Raw genomic sequence first — 21,779 nt, 5'->3', positions numbered from 1 at the left:
AAAAAAATAAAATCTCCTGGCCCCAAGGAGCTCAGGGCAGGAGCCTGCAGACAGCAAAACCAAATTGTTCCTGTATACATTACTACCCCTCTGCCACGCTTTAAACACGCTGAAAATGCCAGCAGCCACACTGATACAGTCACAAGACAAAACACCGGCTGCTCTCCATTTGCTCTCAGGATTCAGCCACAAGGCTTGTGCGGCTGCACATGCAGGGAGCATCTGCTGTGTGTGCACCGAGTGCCATCAGCTCGGGCACATGCGTGCACAGGCACACACACACACACACACCCTTCATGTGTGTGCACTCCTCATCTACAGTCTTCTACCATAAACACAAGCTGCTGTTTGAGTGCAATGCTTGGCTGAGCTCCCTTCCACCTCTATTTCACTTGAGTATTTCAGAAACAAGCAGATTGCCGGGATAAAAGCAACCAGCCATTATTTCTTCTGCTGCAGACCTCCTTCTACAGCTTTAATACCTGACATTTGAAGTGTTCTTTCCCACGGGGCCCCCAAGCACTATAAAGACATTCATGCATGGAGGGAAGTGCTGTTCCCATTGCGCAGGTGTTAAGGAAATCAGCGCGGTGTGCAAACCCTGCAGAGCGCATTTCCTGCAGCAGTGGGAGCGGCAGCAGAAAGCCAAGAGTCCCAGCTCCCAGCTGCTCCTGCCTTGTGTCGGTCCCTCCTGCTGCTGACTCTGCCCGTTTCTGTGCCACTATTACTTTTGCTGCTCTTCTCTAGTATGGCCCACCTCTTTCTCGAACTACAACGTGCAAAACCCAGAATTTCAGCTGTAGCTGCATCTCTGCCGAACAAGGCAGGAGATTGCCTTGTCCGGGTCTTACCAGCTGCTCTGCTGCTAACCTGTGTCAGCTGTCCCTGTACCCCAAGTCCCCGTGCAGCCTGTGCGGGGTGAACGCCCAGTTTCACTACATCAAGGCAAGGCAAAAGCAGCAGGGGACTCGGGCAGGCAAGTGCATGGGGTGCTCCGTGATTATAGCACCATTTCTCTGTGCTGTTTCCTCATGGTAGGGGAAGAGAATGTTGAAAACCCATCTCCCTTTAAAAGCTGCCCACTACTGAAGGCCCCTGGAGAGCACAGCCCCAGTGCAGTTCTCACACCAGATAAAGGGCAGTGATGGCTGTAGCTGGAAGTGATACCTTGAGGCACCAGATCCTGCACATATTCGATAGGCAAAGCCATAACAGACAAAGCAGACAGTGTGGGTTGACACAGCTGCCACCCTCTTGCTGTCTCTCTCTTCTCCACAGAAAAACACCATTTGCTGGCAGGGGCAGCGGAGGTGCACATCTCCCCTAGACTGCACCCAGCTGCCCCGGAGCGAGGGTCGAGGCTCAGCCAACCCCAGCTCCCCTCGCAGGAGGCAGCAGGGTTTGCTCCCCATTAGCACCAACCACCAGCACGGGTTCCACACCGCTGATTCATGGCCAGCCTTTGCAGATGGCCACAGAGCAGAGTTTTCAATACAAGAAGCAGCTGAAACAACAAAAACCCTGCTGAGGCTGATTCAGCTCATGAGTCTGCATCCCATTAAGCGAGTCATTTTTTCCAGTTGTTCAGTGCAGGAACCACACAGCCGACCGTGCTGCATCACCTCTCCCAACTGGGGTGCAGAGTGTGGGTGGGCAGTGGTACTGGAGAAAAGCTTTCTCCCTCCCAGGGGTACCACCGAGAGGGGTGTCTGCAGGAGAGGAAACACCTGGGAGAACTGCAAATGGGCTTCTGGGCAAAGGTACATTTGTGCCTCCTGACTTGAAGAAGGTCTGAGCAGGAAGATGGGGAGCGAGAGGCTGGGAGCATTTAGGAGGTGGCCATTTGTGACTTTGGTTACATTACTGGCAAATGCAGTGCTTGATAGGCTCTGAGCAATTACGCTGACAGACGTAGAGATGAAGATGGCTGGTGAAGCAAGAGGAACACAAAGAGGAAAAGTATTTTCCTCCATGTTTAGCTGCATGGGGTCACTTTGCACCTGGGATGCCAGGGCCAGCCTTCTTCCCACTGACAGCAAGGTCACACATGTTTTGAGACAGTACGATGAAAAAAGCCTAATCTGCTGGATTCAGAGATGTTTTGCTTCTCACTGCAACTTACTCCAAACCGGACCAAAGTTGCTCCTTTTTTGCAATAAGAAATAAGAAATCTTTGTGACAAGGATACCAGACGATTTTATACTGAAGCCACTCTGGCAATCCAGAGCTTTTCATCCCCTGGCAGTCCCCTCAAGAGCATGCTACTGCACTTCAGGAGAGCGATGCTGGATGATGTAGACCTACCTAACAAAAAAAGCGGAGGAAGGAATGCCTTACCAGCCCCAGCCAGCACGTCCCAGCAGCACACAGGCACCATGCATGGTCCAGAAGACCGTGGAGATGGCCATGATGCTTTATGAGTTACAAGGGGCAGCACAGCTTGCAAGAAATTAGAGCTTAGTGATATGGTTTAGTGGAGGACTTGTTAGTGTTAGGTCAGAGGTTGGACTCAGTGGTCTTGGAGGTCTCTTCCAACCTAGATGATTCTGTGATTCTGTGAATTGAAAGTAGGCAGACACCAGCTGCGGGTCTTCTCTTGCATTATGATCCAGAGCCAGGGCAGACAAATTAAAACCATCTTTCCCTTCTTTGCATTGTGGCCTGGGCTTCCTTTCACTTTTTTTGCAGACAGCTTGACACAAATCTTGCCCTTTGAGGCATCTTAACTCAGAGCACCAAAAAAAATCTCTAAACACAGTAAAACCTACAGCTGGTGGAACAGCTCTACAGTTGTTTTTCTCTGGAATCCACTGTTTGGATTTTGTTTGTCTGTTTGCATGCTCATGGGGAGAGTGTTGCAGTCTCCACACAGGAACTGGTTTGCGCCACTATGCACATCGTCCACAGGTGATACTAGACTGAAACAGTTATCAGCTGGGAGATTTCAAGTAGGACTTTCCCCAGACATTATTTACTTGTTTAAGGTGGGTAGACATCCCCTGGGACTCACTAAGTTCCATAGTGAATTAGGAGTGAAATTCCCATGCAAATAGATAGGTGATAGGAACTGAATTTAGCTGCATCTTTAAGTGATTGTCTGCCTTTGAAAATATGCCTTTTGGCCATTTAGCTCAAGCCACAGTTGCTTTTAATTTAGCTTCAGAGACTGTAACTCAAGAAACAGCTCGTAATTACTACTGACGTATCTACTGCTCTCTGAAGTAAGACATACTGAATTGTGAGTTTTAGTAACAATAGGATAAATATTAACTGGCTAACCATTTTGCAATTGTCAAGCAAAGTCTAGAGATATGAGAGTTTGCTTAACAAAACAGTTCAGAGGAGTTTGCCATAGCCCTGGCTGTACTTTCAAGTAAAAGTCCTGACCTGAAACTGCTAACCAGGTTGCACTGGAATCACATGAAGATGGTGATGCTAGAATTACCAAACTGTTTGAGGATTTGACCTCTGGAGCAGACTGATCAATGTTTTTGGATTGAAAATGAAGGCTTGTATCCGCTATGCAAACACCTACTTGTTGGAAACATTAGAGTCATATAACTGACTATGCCAAATCTGACAGAGAGTACAGAGCTGATTCAGATGCACAGACACATGCAGAATCCTGTGTTCTGACACAGCGTGAAATGGTGACCATGAAACGTTGGATGGATATCCCTAGGGTGTTGCACCAGCTACTAACCTTTAGAGAAGTCCAAATATTCCCGCTTGCTTTCATGGTGTTTGGACTCCGTACCTAGAGGTTTTTGCTGCTTTTTTTCTGTTTTATTTCACACATCAAAAGAAGATACATAATCAGTATGAAGCAACAAGCACCCATGTAATGAATGTTAAGCCTTTCTGTACTACTTGCTGCACCCACGACCAGGCAGAGCTTCCCTAAAAGAACTGCCAAGAGCCACACAACACACACATCTGCAAGTTTGCTCGTCATTGCCTTCCCTACCAACTGTGTAGTATCCATGCCATGGCAAAAATTGGCCTTAGTTCCTCATTAAATACTGTGTGTGGCTGCATTTTGTTTTTGCCAAATTAAAATGTATTGAATTTGAATGAAAGTGTCATGTTACAGGACACCGTCTGATCTAGATAATCTAAAGCCAAAACAGTGCTAATCTTGCACTGAATCCATGTAAACACTCTTACTCACTGTTCCTTTCTTAAGGAATGAGGCACTTTCCCTTCAGTCTGAGGTCTGACCAAAAAGACTGATAAACCAAAGAGACGCTGGCAGAAACTGTAATTATAAATGAAGACATCATGAAACCAGCCCTGCGTAAGAACAAGATCATGCTCCAGCCTTTAAGTAGCTGCTGCATTATAATCACTGAGTAAAACAAGTATAAAATTTATCAGTATCACTGGGAGACACTACATTTGTTTCACGCTCCAAGCATAAACTACTGTTTACAGGGGATTATAACAAGGCTATAAAACATTACAGTAAAATGAAACTTGGCAAGCCATACACACCCAGATTTTATTTTATTTTTTTACTTAAAGAAATCTAAAACTTGGTTTTACCAATTTCTTGGTACAGGGTAGGACACTTTTAGCCCAGATAAAATGCACATTTTTACTAGCTATGAACTACATAACATTTGAATATTGACATAGAAACTGAAACACCTCAGGTATTTTTCTTCCTTTGGGTTAAGTATATATTTTGGAGACAGTCCATTCACTTTCCAGTAAACAGTGTGCTTCACAAAATGACCTGCTTCCTCCCCACAAGGCCAGACCATTTAAAGGAGATGTTAATTCGCTTCCTGTAACTAACGCTCATGGAAGAATTTTCCACTGTGAAATGGGTGAAGAGCCAGCAAACAGCTCTGGAGCTCTGTTCAGAACCCAGGTGGCGGAGCAGGGCAGGAACAGCCTGCACCGAAGCAGCACGGCAGGGAGAGCAGGAACTGCAGCACATGCCCAGCACCAAACAGATGCCTTTTACCTGATGGGAGGCAGCAGCAGCAGCAGCGTAACAAAAAGGTGTCAAGAGAAATGCATTGAAAAACATCACATTTTTTTCCCTAAAGCCCAAAGGCACCAAACTGTAATTTCAGAATACCTCCTACAGCAGCAGACGTTGAGACCTGAATACCAAAAATAAGCATCATCTCTCCCCTGGTGAGCTATGCTACTATGAAGGCAAACTCTTGCTCTTGCTGCTCGCTGCTCCCAGAAGTCCTCATGAGCCCCATTTACTTTGTGGGGCCACTTGCACCCCTTAGCTTCTGCAGCATGAGGTTCACATTAAAGAAAAAAGTCAAATCCTTCAAGCTGTCAGGTGTGGCAATGCCAACGAGTGAGGACTGCCAGCACAGGAAGAAAGCCGAGGATCTTAACAGCACTCACAGCCATAGCAGGTCAGACTGAATCAGACTGTCAAACTAGCCTAACCTTTTTTCTGATGGCTGCTGGTACAGGACACCAAGGAAAGATCAGGAGAATGGGATGAGGACTCTGTAATACTCTTTCTGAAATTACAAGAAATTCAGCAGCAGGTTTCATCATTCCCTTGGAGATGGTGCACAAAGCCAGGATTGGGCTACACACCAAGGTACACAGCAGAAGAGCACTATCCATGGAACTAGTCAAAGCCTCCATTTTCACCCTGCCTGTATCCAATACTCTTTGGCACAGACAGTAAGGCACCTGCAGCTCACTCTTAGTGTCTCCTTGAGGCATAGTTTACCTCAAAGTCCCAGTGTGTTTAGGATGTACCTCGCCTTTTGAGAATACACTTGTACAGACTGTAGCAGTGCACAATGCCTGACATACCAAATGCATCAGATTTAGCATCAATGCATAGCCTATCTCTACAAGAAAGGTACAAGAAGTCCAAAGTTGCCAGGAAACACTGAACCCCAGGTAAGCACTTGCATATCCTGCATTTCCAGACATCCAGGAATCCAAACAAATGTCCAAAATGTCCAACTTCCCAACTTGCTAGAACCACAAGAAAAATAGATTTATATCAATACCAGACACTGCTGACCTGCTCTTAAAACTCCCCTCCATAACTAGCTCTGAAATTGTCTCAAGCCAAGAGAAGACTGTACACTGCCAGCACTGCTTCACCAGCGGGGCACGGGCAGGCCCCACTCCACACCCTACCACTGTGGGCAGGAAGGACTGACAGTGTATTCCCATAAACAAGCACAAGAGAAACAGCTCACTTTCTCCTCATTGCTGCATCCTAGCCAGTGATATTCCATATAAAAGGACGCCTCTGGTAATGCTGAATGTGGATCCAACTAAGGGAGCTGCAGCAGCAACACTGAGACCAGCAAATGCTATACGCTGCTGTTCCTGCAAGTTACTGAAACACGTAGGCAACAGGCACCCTTCCTGGCTGTGTGCGTTAGATAAATTACAGTAAAGCTGTTTGTGGAGCACTGAAGTATCATTCCCGAAGGGGGAGAGAAGGGATGTAGGGAGGAACCAGTATCTCAACAGCTTGGATGTGCGTGATCCACCTTGACATCCACTGGGCACTTTGCACTCCCCCAGAACAAAGGTGGGAGGCAGACACAGGGCTCTGGCTAGGTTCAGCCTCTTTTTATACAACACCACCCTTCTACAGCTCATCCTTTAGAGCTGGGGTGGTTTCCTGTTATTGGGTCTGACTGAGAAATGCCCAGCAGACATTGAATAACATGATTTCATAGCTTTCTTTGCATTTGTGGGAATGTTTTGACAAAATTAGTGAAATGGGCCAAGACTGCAAGCCATCATGAGATACTGGGAAGAATGACAAGTGTGAAAGTTGTGAGAAAGTTTAGCAGCACTCAGAAATCCAACAGTACTGCTAAATACAGATGGAATTGGACAATTACAGCTTTTTACTTTCAACCAAAAACCACGCATTGTCTTAAGACCCTTCAGAACACTTTTGTCTGTCTGTGAGAACACTGTCTGCCTTGGCAGGTTTTTTTCCTCCACGAGCTGATCCCATACAAGTTGTAGGCTCCCTGGGTTCGTGAAGTTGTCAAATGTAATGAAGAACAGCTACAGCAATCTCTCATCGTAATCTTAGTGGCATTTGGGTGAAGATCTACATACCAGCTCAGCTAGTGGCTGATAGAGATGCTAAAAAGTAACACAGCTTTTAAAGTCACTAATGTGAGAAAGAGATGGTAGGTGCTTCTACAACATTTTGAGGAGATTAAAACCAACTATAAAAGTCAGACTCTTCTACGGAAACATAATGTAAATAAAGATAAACATAATAAAAGACAAGAAAGAAGCAGTTTTAAAAACTACTTTCATTCAACTGTAGTCAGTTCTGAACATCAAAGCTCTCCTACAGCTTTGTTGCCTCAGTCCCAGAGAGGTAAATAATATGTTGTGCTATAGCCGCTTGTCCTTTAGAACAAACATGGGATGTTGTATTTTCATTTAAAGATATAATCTTGAATGCATATGAAGTGTTACTTACAAGGAGAAAGCACGCATAGTAATGAAAGCCATATGTTAGAAATAATGAATAAAGGAAATATATCCGAAGTGTTAGAGAAGACTTGCATTGCTACAAGAAAGGAACTTACATCTTGAAGTCCTGTCTGAAAGATTCTCCGAAGCATGCACATAGACAAATGCATCCAATAATTCAAGAATCTTATTCCTGGACTGTTTTACTGTATTTGACTCCCAATCGCCTCTTCACTGCCTTTTCCAAGTATATTTTTTCCTATGTGAAGTATCTTCTTAGTAGCACCCTTTTAGAATTCTTTAAAAATAAACTTCAAGTAAACATTCCAAGCCTCTCAGAGCTGTATGCTTTTGGAAATAATCCAGCTTTTTTGATCATCACAGGAGCAGTAGCACAGTCAAAAGAAAATACAAACAGAGCCTATCAATTTGTGATTTAGGTAAAACTTAATCAACATCACATTGACTACACAGGTAAATTTTATCATTTCTTTTATTTAGACCATTGTTCCTTAGCTTATTCACTCCATATTTCTGTCTGGAAGGAGGACTAATCTGGAACATTTTGACAAAAAGGCAGTGTTTACACAGCACTTCTTGATAAAGTCTTTAAACCCACAGAATCCAGCTGGATTTCTGCTGCCTGCAACATTTGCCATACACAGTTTTAAAGACTAACATCAATAAAAGTAACCTGCAGTTCTCCACATCTTGCATTGCCCTAGCGGAGTTGAAGGGCCCTGTCAGCTGGCATAGCTTCAAAGAACTTTTAAAACAACTTTATACCAAAACAAGCTAATTACCACAGTCTGCGTCCAAGATGGACTCTCATATATTATTATGTTGTCAAGGAGGCATCCCTAAAGATCTGAAGAAATTCCTGAAGAAATCACTGTTGTATATACCCAGTTACACAGCTGGACTCTAAAACACTATGATATTTCAAAGCCCAAAAAAAGAGTTTAAAAAAAGAAAACCACTAAATGTCTAACATTATGAAAAATCATTATAAGGGATCAAAAGCAGCTTTAAATTTGATGCCACTTCACTGTCCTCCCACACACCCACCAAGCACAAGAAGCCCCTTCACTGCTAGCCATTGTCCCAGATCCCACCCACCAACATTTTTATACCCATCTTGAAATAGCCTCCTCTTGCATCAGATAGAAAAGTTACAGTGCAAACCACAGAAAAGTCATAGTCCTTCCTATTTTAGTCTACATGCCTCCAGAAGAAGCAGCAGCAAGAAACAAGAGCCTTATACAACTGCAGCGCTTGCCATCAGTTGCTGCATCTCTTGTCTTTCAGCTCCCCTACTCTTCACCAGGTAAGGCTCATGAAGCATACTGCAAGAGACACATTTCGTACATAAGTTCCACAGCAGAGGCAGTTACAAATTGATTTCATGTCTCACACTTCCAAATGAGGAAGCGGTACGAATTCATAGTTCAGATTATTCATAGTCTTTGTGTTGCAGAGATCAAGGATATCATGCACTGCAACTCCCTTTGTCCTGTGGCCAAAGCTGTGCTGAGGGGAACATGATGCCAGCTGTAGCTATTGAGTGTAGTATTTGCCCCAAGATAATTCTCTTTACAGGAGTTATTCACTTCAGCACATGGGAACCAGCAGTGAGAGAAGACAAAATCTCTCCAGTTTATTCCAGCTTCAGTCCTGACCATCCACGATCAAGTACCAAAGTTGAGTTGGCAGTTTGGTTGATAATACACAGCTCTAGTCAAAGTAGATCAGCTCCCCAAGGGCTATTTAAAAAATGTCATATAAACAGAATAAAAAAAAAAAGCCACCACCAGGTCTAGCTAGCAAACTAATTAGATAGGATTTGAGTTTTCGCACCAAGGCATAGACTTCCACTGTTAGAGAACACAACTTCTTAATCAGTTATTTGGCCATCCATTATTTATTTATCTATTTATTTTAGTGGAGAGAAAAGATTCAGGGTATTTTCAAACCTCACAATGCATTTCCGCAAGAAGCAGGAGATCCTGCCTGCTTTGTATTTGTGTTCTCCTTTGTTTCAGGTTACACAGATTAGCATTGTCAGTAGATGATTTTCAATGCTGTCTAAAGATCATCCCTGTAGGGACAGAGAGAAAAAGGATCCTCTGCAGCTGTCAACAGCCATAACATAACCAATCTGGAATTATTATAACTTCCAGAACAAACAGAGTGCAATAGGAACATTTTTTGTTCTGGCAGACCATATCCATGAATAATTATCTATAAAATCTGTGATAGCTCAAGCTGGGGACTGAAGACTCCGCCATTTGTCAACTATTATTGAAAATGATCTTACTAATTCTTAGAAGTCTTTTGCATTTGAGCAGAGATGAACATTACTACAAATGACTTATTCCAATTAACTTATTTATGGAACTGTCCTATTTCATGCTTGTTGTCTTTCATACAATTAATACATGTACAATTTTATTCTGTGGAATCCGGGCTCATCAATCCAATGGGATCCATTAACTGAGAGCAGAGTAAGTTTAGAAATTACATTAATAAGCAGCAGATGATGAAGCATCACTCCAGGTCCTGACCATGCTATGCCGGAACAAACATGGAAATCCACCATCCTCTTCCTTGGACTGTCTCTAAGTGTCTGTCTCCCTCTGTTTGATAGCCCTTCCATCCACGCTTACTCCCAAGCACAATAGGTTTAAGTACAGTGCCTACTAAAATGGGGCACGAGTGAAACTGATAAGAATTCCACACTCCTGCAGGACAGCGTGGGCTGAGGCCCAACGTGGCCCAAAGGCAAAGCCACCAGCCTCTAAGTCCTCTTGCTGCCTCCCACGAGGGCTCCAGGTCACCCAGCAGCCCTGCACCCAGCCCAGGCTCCTCCCGCCACCATCCCACAGCTCAGGAGCCCCTGCTAGTCACTGCCCAGTGAAGATCAGGGACAGGTTAAGAAGCAAAGACCTCCCAGGACTTTCCGTCACACTTAGAAATACGTGTGCTTCAACCTCCGTGCCTGTTTAGCTCTGTACCAATGTCACTTAGATGGACAGCACTTTTCTGCCTGGAGCTGAACACGTGTTGGAACCCACACAGTTTCATTCGTGTGAGAAAGAATTACATCTTTATTCCCTTTTTAAATTTATTTGTAAGGAACATATAAAATCCTGTTTCCTTAGGTGTAAAAGGAACTTGATAGAAACAGCCAGCTTCTTTGCTCCAACATTTTTTTTCTGGGAGTTACCAATTAACCCAAGAGATTCTTTTTCTTTGGGAAATTTGATTCAAATTATGGAATAACACAATTTTATATACTATAAAAGTCAAATCATTATTTTGGATTAATGGTAAAGAGACTGCTGTTCTAGAGGAAAAATATATTTGCTAACACATGAAGCTAAACAAAAACAAAAAACACTCAACCTGGAATACATCAATATGACTAGTTAGTCAGAAATAGCTTTAGTGGGATGGTCACTCCAGAATAACCCATTGAACTTCTACTACAGCTGTGATTACTTTTCTGCTCATTTTGGTAGACTTGGCAGTGCTAGGTTAACTCTTCGACTAGATGATCTTAGAGGTCTTTTCCAACCTAAATGATTTGGTCATTCTCTGCCACTTTTCTGGTTTTCTCTTCCTCAAGCATACACTATACATGCATAAACAACACCCAACAAATCCTTTCCACTGACTTGCCCTGATTTTCGTGTGGTGTTGTGTGTTAGGTAAGGGGATCAACTGCTGCGTCATACAGGACAAACTTTCCTATGACCTTCTCAATGGCAGTTCTGGTTTCAGCTAGGATAGAGTTAATTTCCCTCCTAGTAGCTGGTAGGGTGCTATGTTTTGGATTAGGATGAGAAGAGCGCTGATAACATGCTGATGTTTTAATTGTTGCAGAACAGTGCTTACACTAAGCCAAGGACTTTCCAGCTTCTCGCTCTGTCCTGCCAGCGGGCAGGCTAGGGGTGCAGCAGGAGCTGGGAGGGGACAGACCCAGGACAGCTGACCCAAACTGGCCAAAGGGGTATTCCATACCATCTGACGTCATGCTGAACAATATATAGGGGTGGCTAGCCGGGGTGGGGGGCTGGCTGCTCGGGGATAGGCTGGGCATCAGTCAGCGGGTGGTGAGCAATTGCATTGTGCATCACTTGTTTCATACACATTATTATTAATAGTACTATTATCATTATTATTATTATTCTCCTGTCTTAATGAACTGTCTTTATCTCAACCCACAGGCTTCACTTTCCCATTTCTCTCTCCCATCCCAGAGAGGGAGGGGGGAGGGTGAGCGAACGGCTGTGTGGTGTTTAGCTGCCGGCCGGGTTAAACCACAACAATGGACAATGCCAATGTTTCTCTGGAGCCACAGCAGTAGTAATGTTCCCGTCTTAACAGGAGGAAATAGAGATTTCAGAAATTCAATTTACATAAAATGACACAACAAACTGACATCAAACAGGATTAGCACCCTCCTATCTTGGTTCCTTGCTAAATACTTTAAATTAACAAGTTACTTGTCCCTCTAAAGAACTCTTTTTTTTAAAAATTTTTTTTTTTGTCTTCAAATCAACTTTCATGGGAGATTTTGAACCACTTGAAAATGAATCCAACACAGATTAAATCCTTAGTAGTAGCATATGCACATACCAGAATACAGAGTGAGGAATCTAATATTAGTCTCCCAGTATTTGAGAGCACCAGCAACACCAAACCCCAGCTCAGCACATCCTAAGATCAGACACTTCCAGCTGGGCAGGTAGTATGTGGTTGACTGAAAACCTCAGTAAAACCAGACTCAGTACATTTGCGAGCTGAAGCCATGGACTCAGGTGATGTTGGAGAGGCTGGAAAGAAAAGTGCTGCCCAGACCTGACAAGCCAGGACTGTTTGCGGGGTGGCCAGGAGCACTGCAGACACACAGGTTTCTTCTTGCTCTTTCAAATTCGTTCACAAGGTTAAGGTTATTTGTTACTCATATTTACTATGAGAATATTGTGAACCTTGTCCAATCAATTTCATTCCAGCTGATGAAATATTCTTCTGTACATCCAAGTTCATCCTTATTACAAAGAAGCTGGAACAAGTTTCTTACGAAAAGAAGAAACTTGCACTACTACACACGCTGTCATTTCACAGAAAATAGGACAAATTTATTTCTGCTTTTAAAAACAAAGAGGAAAAAACCCACAACCCCAGCCTAAAAAGAAAACTACCAAAATGAAAAATTTGTTGTGAGTCACCATGAGTCACATGCCCGGGACTCCCCAGAATTTCTTTTATGAGAAATTTGCATACAGACACACAAAAGGGACCTGAGTGAGGAAGAAGCACTCCCTCTTTCACTTGAACAAATACCAACTGCTGATGAGCTCTGAGATGCAAATGGATCTCAAAAGACTGTGGGCCCATCTGCAAGTTATTTTCCCTGCAATTTATTTTCCCTGCAAGGGAAACAATAACCTGCAGGGACTTACAGCAGCAGTTATTCTGCTGTGGAGAAGAACAAATCATATTGCAACCATGTCATGATCCTGTGTTATAATCCTTCAAAACAAAACACACACACACAAAAAAAAACAACAAACAGCAACCTAGGACTTCCAATGAAAATGCTTTAATTTCACCTGCACATGCCAGAGCAGGCTTGAACACTGACAGGGCACTGCTGAGTTGAGACATAGTGCTGTGGTGGGGTAAGACTTGCACTGGGAGGTTCTCTAAATCCTCCAGCTGCTTTCATATTGCATATCCATCGCCAGAGCCTAAGGAAAGTGCCGGACAACGGGACATTAATTTATATCCTGACATGCTGCGGTCAAGCAAGAGACCAGGAGGGCAGTGAAAGCAACCAGAGGGAAAAGTTGCTCAAGGATGACTTGGAGATGTTAAGACTTGAAAGTCCAAAGACAGCCTCACCACTGAGCAGCTGTTGCCATGGGGAACCAGAGGAGAAACCAAGAAAGCCTGGGAATGACAAATTAAAGGAGTAAGGTAGAAAACCAAAACAAACTGCCTGCAAAAGGACTTGGTCAGCCCAGTTTAAAATAAGGCGAAGACTTCCTGAGATAACCATTTAGACTGCTTTTTCTCCTGCGCTTCCAACCCTACAGAAAGCTTACTACACGGCACTGTGCTAGTTCTTTATAAAGTGATCAATACAGCTTAGCTTGTCTGAAGGCAGGGAAGAAGACCAGGTGCACTGAGCTCAGTCTTGTTAACCAAACAGTGAAGGTTGGGGCGAGATCACATCACATTAGCATTTTTCTGTTCAATGCTCTGTTAAAACACAGGGGAGTTGCGCTGACTTAGCAGCCTTGTGCATTTATCTTGGTCGTAGCTGTATCAGGTTGCTACATGCCACAGAAGAATGAGGCAGAAGGCAACGTGATGCTAGGTGTCACGTTGTGTTGCAGTTTAAAGAAAGTCGACTTTGTTACAGGCAAAAGCAATTAGCTGGGAACAATGAGTTTGTACAGTAACTGCAGTCGGGTGGGAGTGCAGGGCTGGATCCAGCGATGGCTGTGAAGACTAAGTAGAATAACGTTTGGCTGGCTAGGACAAGAGTCATAAACTGCCTTATTTGGTGCTCTTACTTCTCAAAATTACCTCCAAATAATATGTCTACTCATTTTAGGTATCTGCTTAAAAATGCTTAAAATTAGAAAAAGTAAAAACAGCTACCAGAAGAGAACAGAGCGATCAAATCAGGTGGCTAGAGAATATTCACAAGCACCAACATAACTGGATGCAAAGGCAACAACTACGAGAGCAGCAATCTCAAAATAGCAATTTTTTACAGGACACGATGCACTAGAGCTCACTTACACTGCAGAAACCTCTCAATAAAGCACAGCTGCTGGGGTTACAGTACAAATTTACTGCAGCAACAGGGGATTTTACCAGGGACGAAGTGTGTATGTATTCATGTAGCTACTGAGGCCAGTTCTCGCCATCTGTGATGAACACCATGTTGTCCACATGAAATAGAGTAGTAGCCTACCTGCACTAACCAGCGCAGAGGTATGCCTGCATACTAACTGCCAGACTTGACATTTGCTGACTTACAAGAATACTCGTCTTTTTTTCATCTTGTGCCTGCTCAGACACGTTGGAAGTAGCTTGCTGCATTTTGCACAGCTTCAGATGGGGCTGTAACTGTAAAAGAAGGAGCTTTAGTAATGTCTGGGACCAAAGACTGCTCTAATCTCAGTGCAAACTTCTTGATTTGACATACTATCCAAAAAGATCCTTCACAATGGAGAAATCAGAGATTAACTAATTTCCCTTTTCTTCCCTTTCTTAAGAGCTTCACGTGACTGCATCCCACAATGACAGCCTGCCCTTACAAACTGCCACCTCGAAGCACGTCATGATCTACAAAACCGATTCAGCGCAACAGTGAGGGAGGCATTGCTAATTTTCTACAGAAAGGGAAACCAAGACACAGAGTCATGAGGTCTCTTCCACAAGGCCCTCTGCTGAAACCAGTGACCACTCCTGTGGCAAGAGCGCAGCTCCAAACATGTGCTGAGTCCCAAGGACAACGAAAAAAAGACATGCACCAAACTGAATTTGACTCCCTTGAAAACAAACAACAACAAAAAACAGAAAAAATCAGGAAGTGATCACATACGTTAATTGCTAACTTTTCTGAGATTAAGGGTGACATTTGAGCTCATTCACCAAACACCTACCCCTTCTGGGTCACCCACCCTCCACAGTTTGGTCGGAGAGCCTCACCCCCATGCTGCAGATGTGGCTTGTGCCGAGCAGTGACCACGCTCTGGCTGGAGGTCAATGCCGGCATTGTCCCCGCCGGTGCCAGGCCTGGACGGGCCCTTGTGCACAAACAGGACCTTTCATTGTGGCAGCACAATGCTCGCTTTGAAGCGCGGATCAAATACAAGCCGTGATTGTTCCTACAGCACTAAGCGGGAAACCTCACTCCGGTGACCGGAAACAAGATATTAAAGCACAAATTTCAAAACCTGTTGTCACAGAACAGGCCTCCAAGCTGTTGCCCTTCGAGCTGTGGTATTATTAGGGGGCTGTGAAACGCTTGTAAAGCATTGGTCTTTGTTAGTTAGACTAGCAATATTTACAGGAAACCAATTGCTGGAGACTTTACAAGTCCAGCTGTACAGAGGCTGTGTGTTTAAGCATACAAGCAGCAGGTCCCGAACCAATCCATTCCTACCAGAGGAGGCTGGGCACCCCCAGGGCTGACTCTGAGGAGGCCTCTGTAAAAGCAGGTGGCTCTGTTGGGGCGGCAGGAGCTGGAAGGAGGCATTTGTCCATGACCCATGCCTGAGCCCCTCCCAGCCCCAGCCAAGCAGGACACCACTTCCCAGTAGATAAGTGTCCAGAGAGGATTTTGTGCTCTATTTGTTTAAAAGTTTCAGCTACACTGCTGCAAAGCTGTTTGCAGGTCAAGCCTCAGAAAAAATAATTTTCTACAGAGCAGTTTCACCTGAAGAGACACAAAACTGGGATTTACAACACCATGTTCCTCTCAATTAGAAGCGGGCGCTCTGTCCCCGAAGCTCTGCTGCCTTGCTCCTGTTGTGAGGGCTGCGAGGGAGCCTGCAGCTACACTGCCGCACCAGCTGTCCCAGCTGCAGCCGGGGCTTTTTGAGCTCCTGCACACCGCCACAACTCCTGTCCCCAGCAGGCACGAGAACTGCCTTGACAGGAGCGCATCTCCTCGTGTCACCTGTGAGGAGCAGCCTTACCAGCTCCTGACGGACAGCTTTTCCGCATTTAATTCTCCACGGGACTCACATTGCTTCAGAGAGGTTGATATTCACCAGCAGTGCGCAGGGCGGATTGTTAGCTGTCAGCCAGCTTTCTGAGGCTGGCTCTGCCTTCCCCGTCACAGAGGTCACGCCAGGAACAGAAAGCCACGTGTGAGGAACCGAAGCCTATTCACACCAGCTGAGGTTTGGACCTCAGAAGTGTGCTCAGGTGGCTGAACACGATCAGCTTCCATGTCTGCACGACACGCTGCAGGCAGAGGCTGGCACACGAGCACTGCTCCTGCCCCATGCTCATCGATGGGCTGTCTCAGGTGCACCGCTGGGCAGGATGAGGAGGTCCCTGCAGGCATGCTTTGCTGAGCACTGCAAGGAGCTGCTCCTGGCCATAGGGCCAGCGCGAGGATCCACAGTTCTTGCACTTGTGGGAAATCTTCTCTAATCAACACTAATTGCTAACCTGGCTTTAAGCAAGCTGTGTATTCCTGTTAGATTAAAAGCGGTGTGTGAGCATGGGGGGGGGGGCATCTTAGTGGCTGCTTGGCTGCATTTGCCTGGATCACAAACAGCAGCCCAGGCATACAGTGTGCTCTGTGCTCCCACCACGGCAATGTCCCACAGAAAAGTCAATTCATCCAAATCGTGTTTATGAAGGCTCCACTATCAGGATTTCTTTTAATCTCAAATGTCTGAATAACTAACTGCGTAAAGCATTTCCATGCAAGACCATCAGCAATACAAGAAATTCCTTCTGATGTCAAGGTCATCTGAAGCCACACAAGTTAAGCTTGTCAGCTAAAAAGCTTGCTGGTCATGTTTGCATGAAGGAAAAAAAAAAAACGCAAGAACAAGGATGCCTGCATTCTGGGAAGGATTTCTAAACTGGCAGAGAAGAAAGTGTAATTTAGCACTAAAAATAATGGTAACACAGCAAGGAGATTCTTGGAGAGATTCTCCAGTTATGCAGATGGGCATTGGAAAGGAATCAAAGAGACAGATTCCGAAAGGAGCAAAGCATACTGACTGTTGAACACCTCACGTAAATTGATCCTGTGGGCACAGAGGATTACTAAATGCTTGCAAAAATGTGAGAGCTCTGTAAGGCCCACAGGCTGACTACAGCCCATCCAAGACCTCGTGAGCATGCCACATAGCCACTGTCATCCAAGGTTCACAAACAGGATTCTGGTGGCTCCACCTGCTAAGGAAGGAGGTCTTTCCTATTGTCAGCCTCTCCACAATCTTTCCCGGGGTTCAGACAGGCCAGTGTTTTTCCTAAGCACTGAACAGAACTGAAAACACAGATGAACTGCCATTCGACCAATTAGGCAGAACAAAAACTCCTTCAGTGAGGTATGATTTGTGGATTAAAGTGTTTTCCCCTGAGCTCAACAGAACCCCAAAATCTTTTCCGGCAGCTTATCACAATTTAGCTAACCTCAATCCTTAAAAGACTGCTGTATCTCAGTACACCAAGGAAGGTCTTTGTCAGGGACTTTCCAAAAGCCCTCGGCAAACCTGTTACACACAGGGTACAGTACAGGCCTCTGAATTTCACAAAACGTCTGAGATGCCAGGAGTGAGAACCGGTGGGTTGGATGTCAGGCACAGAACAAGCCTAGGCATTATTTCACTTTGAAATCTTTTGCCAGTCATTTGGAAACTCACCACATTGTTCTGGGAGCCTGGAAAACAGAGGACTTCAAATGGAGCACATTTCATATCCCATCTGTATGTGGTCCTGGAGAAGCAGCAGCAGATCTCTCAGATAAGCTGAAATGGGTCCGTGAAACAAACATGGCAGAAAACAATTCATAAAATCCCTCCAGATTTTCAGCTGCTTTTTTTGCAGATGACACTTCTTTCACCCTCTGAGATGCGTTAAGATGAGACTAAAATGTATGTAGTCCAAGGGATTAACCAGAGGATGCCATGAGTTTGTTGGGAATAAGCAGACTATGCCTGCAGTAACAAAGGACACAAACATACTGCTATTGAACACTGCCACAGGCTTCTTTGGTAATTTTTGTCTGCTCATAATAGCTCTGTATCATAGCCCACTTAAACAGAAAAGAATATTGGGGGGTAACCTTACCAATTTCACAAGTGATACCACACTCACAAAAATACTGGAAAATCTGAATAGGCGAATAGAATATTTTCATTACATTCAGCTAAAGAGCAAGACTATCAGACGATTCATCCACATTAACTTACTTGTGACAGAGTTACATCTTACTAAACAATAAAAAAAAACATCTGCTGCCTGGAGCTCAAGCTCTGTGAAAGTATATCTACACCTCCTTGAGTAAGCAGAACACCAGACACTACTTACTAGCACTCACAGAGTTAACCTCTGTGCACTGCCCTCTTCAACTGGTTTCAAGACTATTTGTTTAAACAAGTTAACAGAAATGTCAGAGGCCATTTCACCAACTGTATATGACGACAGCCTTCTTCCTCCTCTATCAGCAGAGAACAATTACATACTGGGAGACAAAACTCAACATTTACTAATGTTGAGTCAGAGTAGGAAAATTTGTCCAGAAAATACATGCAAATGAAAGAAAGCCGAGCCAGACTGCTGCATTCTGTCTTCCCGCTCTTCCGCTCTTCCCTCAATAATGTTGCCTAAGCAGGGAATGCCATTCCAACTCTGGCTTGAAAAGCCCCGTGGAAGAATTTGGCACATCAACCGCCTCATCCGTTCCCAGTGCTCACTCATGAGTACTGGTAGTAAATTGACGTCTGGATAAAGCCTAGCGAAAGTTAATGACTTCTGGTTATATCATGCAGGGGACATTTTTCCAGGAGCATCAGGAAACAGCAAGCCTTTCCGAGGATGGACTTGTGCACAAAACACAGGAGGTTTTGGATCTACTCCAGGATTACAGGCTCCAGACTTTCTATGACAGCATGGACAAATCTTCCTGGCATTTCCTTCTAACCACAGTTCTGACCACAGGGGACGTGGGAGGCTGCTGCCATCCCCCTCCATAAAGACCCTAGGACAAAGGGCTAGCTAAGTGTCGGACATGATAGGGGCCTTCATGTAATTCAATTTGATTTGTCTGTAGGAGCCATCTCTTCGATGCTTAACGACACATACTCAGTAATAATAGTGCAGAAACAGCAACTTAGCAGCACCAAAACCCCCTGAGAGCTGCGCAACACCAGCTCCCTCGTACACCTCTCCTCACTACCTTTCCTTTTCTCTAACCAGAGGTGACTTCTGCAAAACTTCCCTAGCATCAGGATAATAGCATATTTCCTCCCTATAAGGGTACTACCCTATAGAGAGACTTTTTGGAGACATCCCTCCACACGTAGCTCTGGCCAACAAGTGAAAACACAGCCAACCTCCTAACCCACCCTAGTTTCTAAGAGCAAGACTTAGAACAAGCTAACAAAAAGAGCCCTGAAACATCACTTCTGAAATTTCTGAGTACACTTTTAACTTCTGATTTTCAGGAGAGTCTAAAAAGCAGGTGAGATGCAGTGAGTTACTCAGGTACAGCACCATCTCTTTTCTTCCAAAAGACTTAACCATAAAAAACTGAATATTCTCTACCAAGAACACTAGTCCTACCCTCAGGAGACTTGAGGTATTTCTCATTAGGGAAAGTAGTGAGATTTACTAAGTCAGAAAAGCTACAAAATCCTTGTAAACTGCCAGGTAGAAGTCTCATTTTGTGAACAGGCATGTTTATGTTGTGATTTTTCTAGATGCATACCATAAAACATCGCCTGGATGCATATAAACACCTCTGCAGTAACAGCCCATGAAAGCGGCATTGCAGAGCTGGGAAATAGCGTGGCATCCAGGGGACAGCTGGACCTTCTGGAATGGTGGCCCTATCGTCCCTGCCTTGGTCATGTGCAAGGAATGAATTTATCCAACTCACATGCTTCATTTTGGGCACTTACACTGTGCTAAAACGGGGGTGTAATAAAACATTACCTATCTTACCTCTTAATTCTCCCCTGAGGACCCAGTCTGCTTTTAAAACTCTCTCCCTGATCTTGCCTCCCCCAGTGGGAGGTCATGCCAATGAGTTAGTTAATGTTTGCTTTGAAGATGGAACGTGCAAAGTACTCGGCTCTGAGCATTATTATTATACTACTGCCTATATTATTATAACAGTGCCTGCTCTGGCAATGAGCATCAGGGCAGGTGATGGTTACACTGGAGTGAGTCCCTTTGTCCTTTTGCCTCAGCCACCAGCACCTGAATCACGTTTCAGTTATCCAGGAACACATGCCTTGTCTTGTCTTACAGCCTAATTATAAGCCACTTCTGGTCAATCATGCACCGAGAAACAGAGCAGAAAGGCCAGCCGTTGTTCACACTGCAGATAAAGCACCGCAGACAACTTCCATAACGCCTCCAAAGGCAGCGCTGTTTAGGTGAGGAGACCCCCTGTGGCGAACAGTCAGGCTGCAGTAGTATTGTGGCAGAGGCTATGAAGAAACCAAAAATAGGCAGGAGAAGCACATTACAGGAAAATTCAAGAACAGAAAGTGCAGCAGCAAGCTGTGAGAGAGCAACCTGACCTGGGCTCTGATAGATGAGCTCTAGCAGACCTGGCTGCAGCACTGCAGAGCAGCATTACTCTTTAAATATCCTTCTGGTCCCTCCCACAGAAAACGCTATTCCTGGGTCTGCATCTCCCTCAGCTCCATTCCCAGTTGTGTGCAGTCAACTGCCACCAAAGAGAGATTTGTACTAGGATGCTGGGCCAAGAACTGAAGCGTCCAAGATGTGGACATGTCCCCTGCTGCCCCAGCGAGCCTGAGGTTACCTGGTGCAGCTGTTTGCTCTTGACAGCATCAGAGTCTGAGGCTGATGAAGTGGTGCTGAGCACTGGACAGGGCCGTGGTCAGCGGGACAGGTTCTGGACACTGCCACGGCACAGCAGACTGCAGCAGCTGCCAGCACCAGCCCTGCCACCGGGAGCCAGGTGAGGCTGAAGAACAGCAGAGCCCTCTGCCTTCCAGATATAAAGAACAGCAAGGTGCTGTTTGGGATTTCCTCAGTAACCTGGGAAATCCATTAAAACATTCTTCTTCTCCCTGCCAGTGCAAAACTGTTGCTTATTGGTGTTTTATACAGTCAAGCCCTCTTTCCTATATATTTTCTTTGAACTCACTACCCTAAAAATATCTCAGCTGCTATTCTTTATGTATCGCATATACTCCAAAAGGAAACAAGCTGCTAAGTCAAGCTTATAAACAGGTACATCTGTTATCACATCTTTACTGAAATGAGCTAGGAAGCTCTTTTTAAGACCCAAAAACTGAAACATTGAACACTGGCCACCTTACAGCACTGGAATTGCGCTGAATTAGTGATGGGACAAGCAAGGGAAAATTTATTAACAAATGAATTCCTGCTATTACATACCACTTCCACTGCACTACCAAGGCTTTTAAAGGTTTGTAACAGGATAAGACATCTCCCTTCTTTCTCAGGAGTACAATTGAAGTCTTGATTTCCATGATTGCTAAGCTCTTATCACAGCTCCCATTAACTGTGGCAGAAGCTGGAAGTGTTTAGCTCCTCTGAGACGGAACAGG

At 44.7% G+C, this 21,779-nt stretch overlaps 1 protein-coding gene across 1 annotated transcript in view; it reads right to left on the bottom strand.

Moving 5' to 3' along the window:
• MAPK6 (mitogen-activated protein kinase 6) overlaps positions 1 to 18,159 on the bottom strand; it is a 69,167-nt gene extending 51,008 nt beyond the window's left edge. Inside the window, exon 1 of the mRNA XM_040570112.1 lies at positions 17,871 to 18,159. The gene's annotated coding sequence lies outside the window, so the exon portion shown is untranslated. The remainder of the gene's footprint in view (positions 1 to 17,870) is intronic.
• Between the last annotated feature and the right edge of the window lie 3,620 nt (positions 18,160 to 21,779).

This window comes from Cygnus olor, chromosome 11 (genome assembly GCF_009769625.2).
Source record: "Cygnus olor isolate bCygOlo1 chromosome 11, bCygOlo1.pri.v2, whole genome shotgun sequence".
In the NCBI taxonomy this organism is placed as follows: Eukaryota; Metazoa; Chordata; class Aves; order Anseriformes; family Anatidae; genus Cygnus; species Cygnus olor.
Note: the sequence above shows the minus strand (reverse complement) of the source record. Positions and strands in the feature narration are given on the sequence as shown.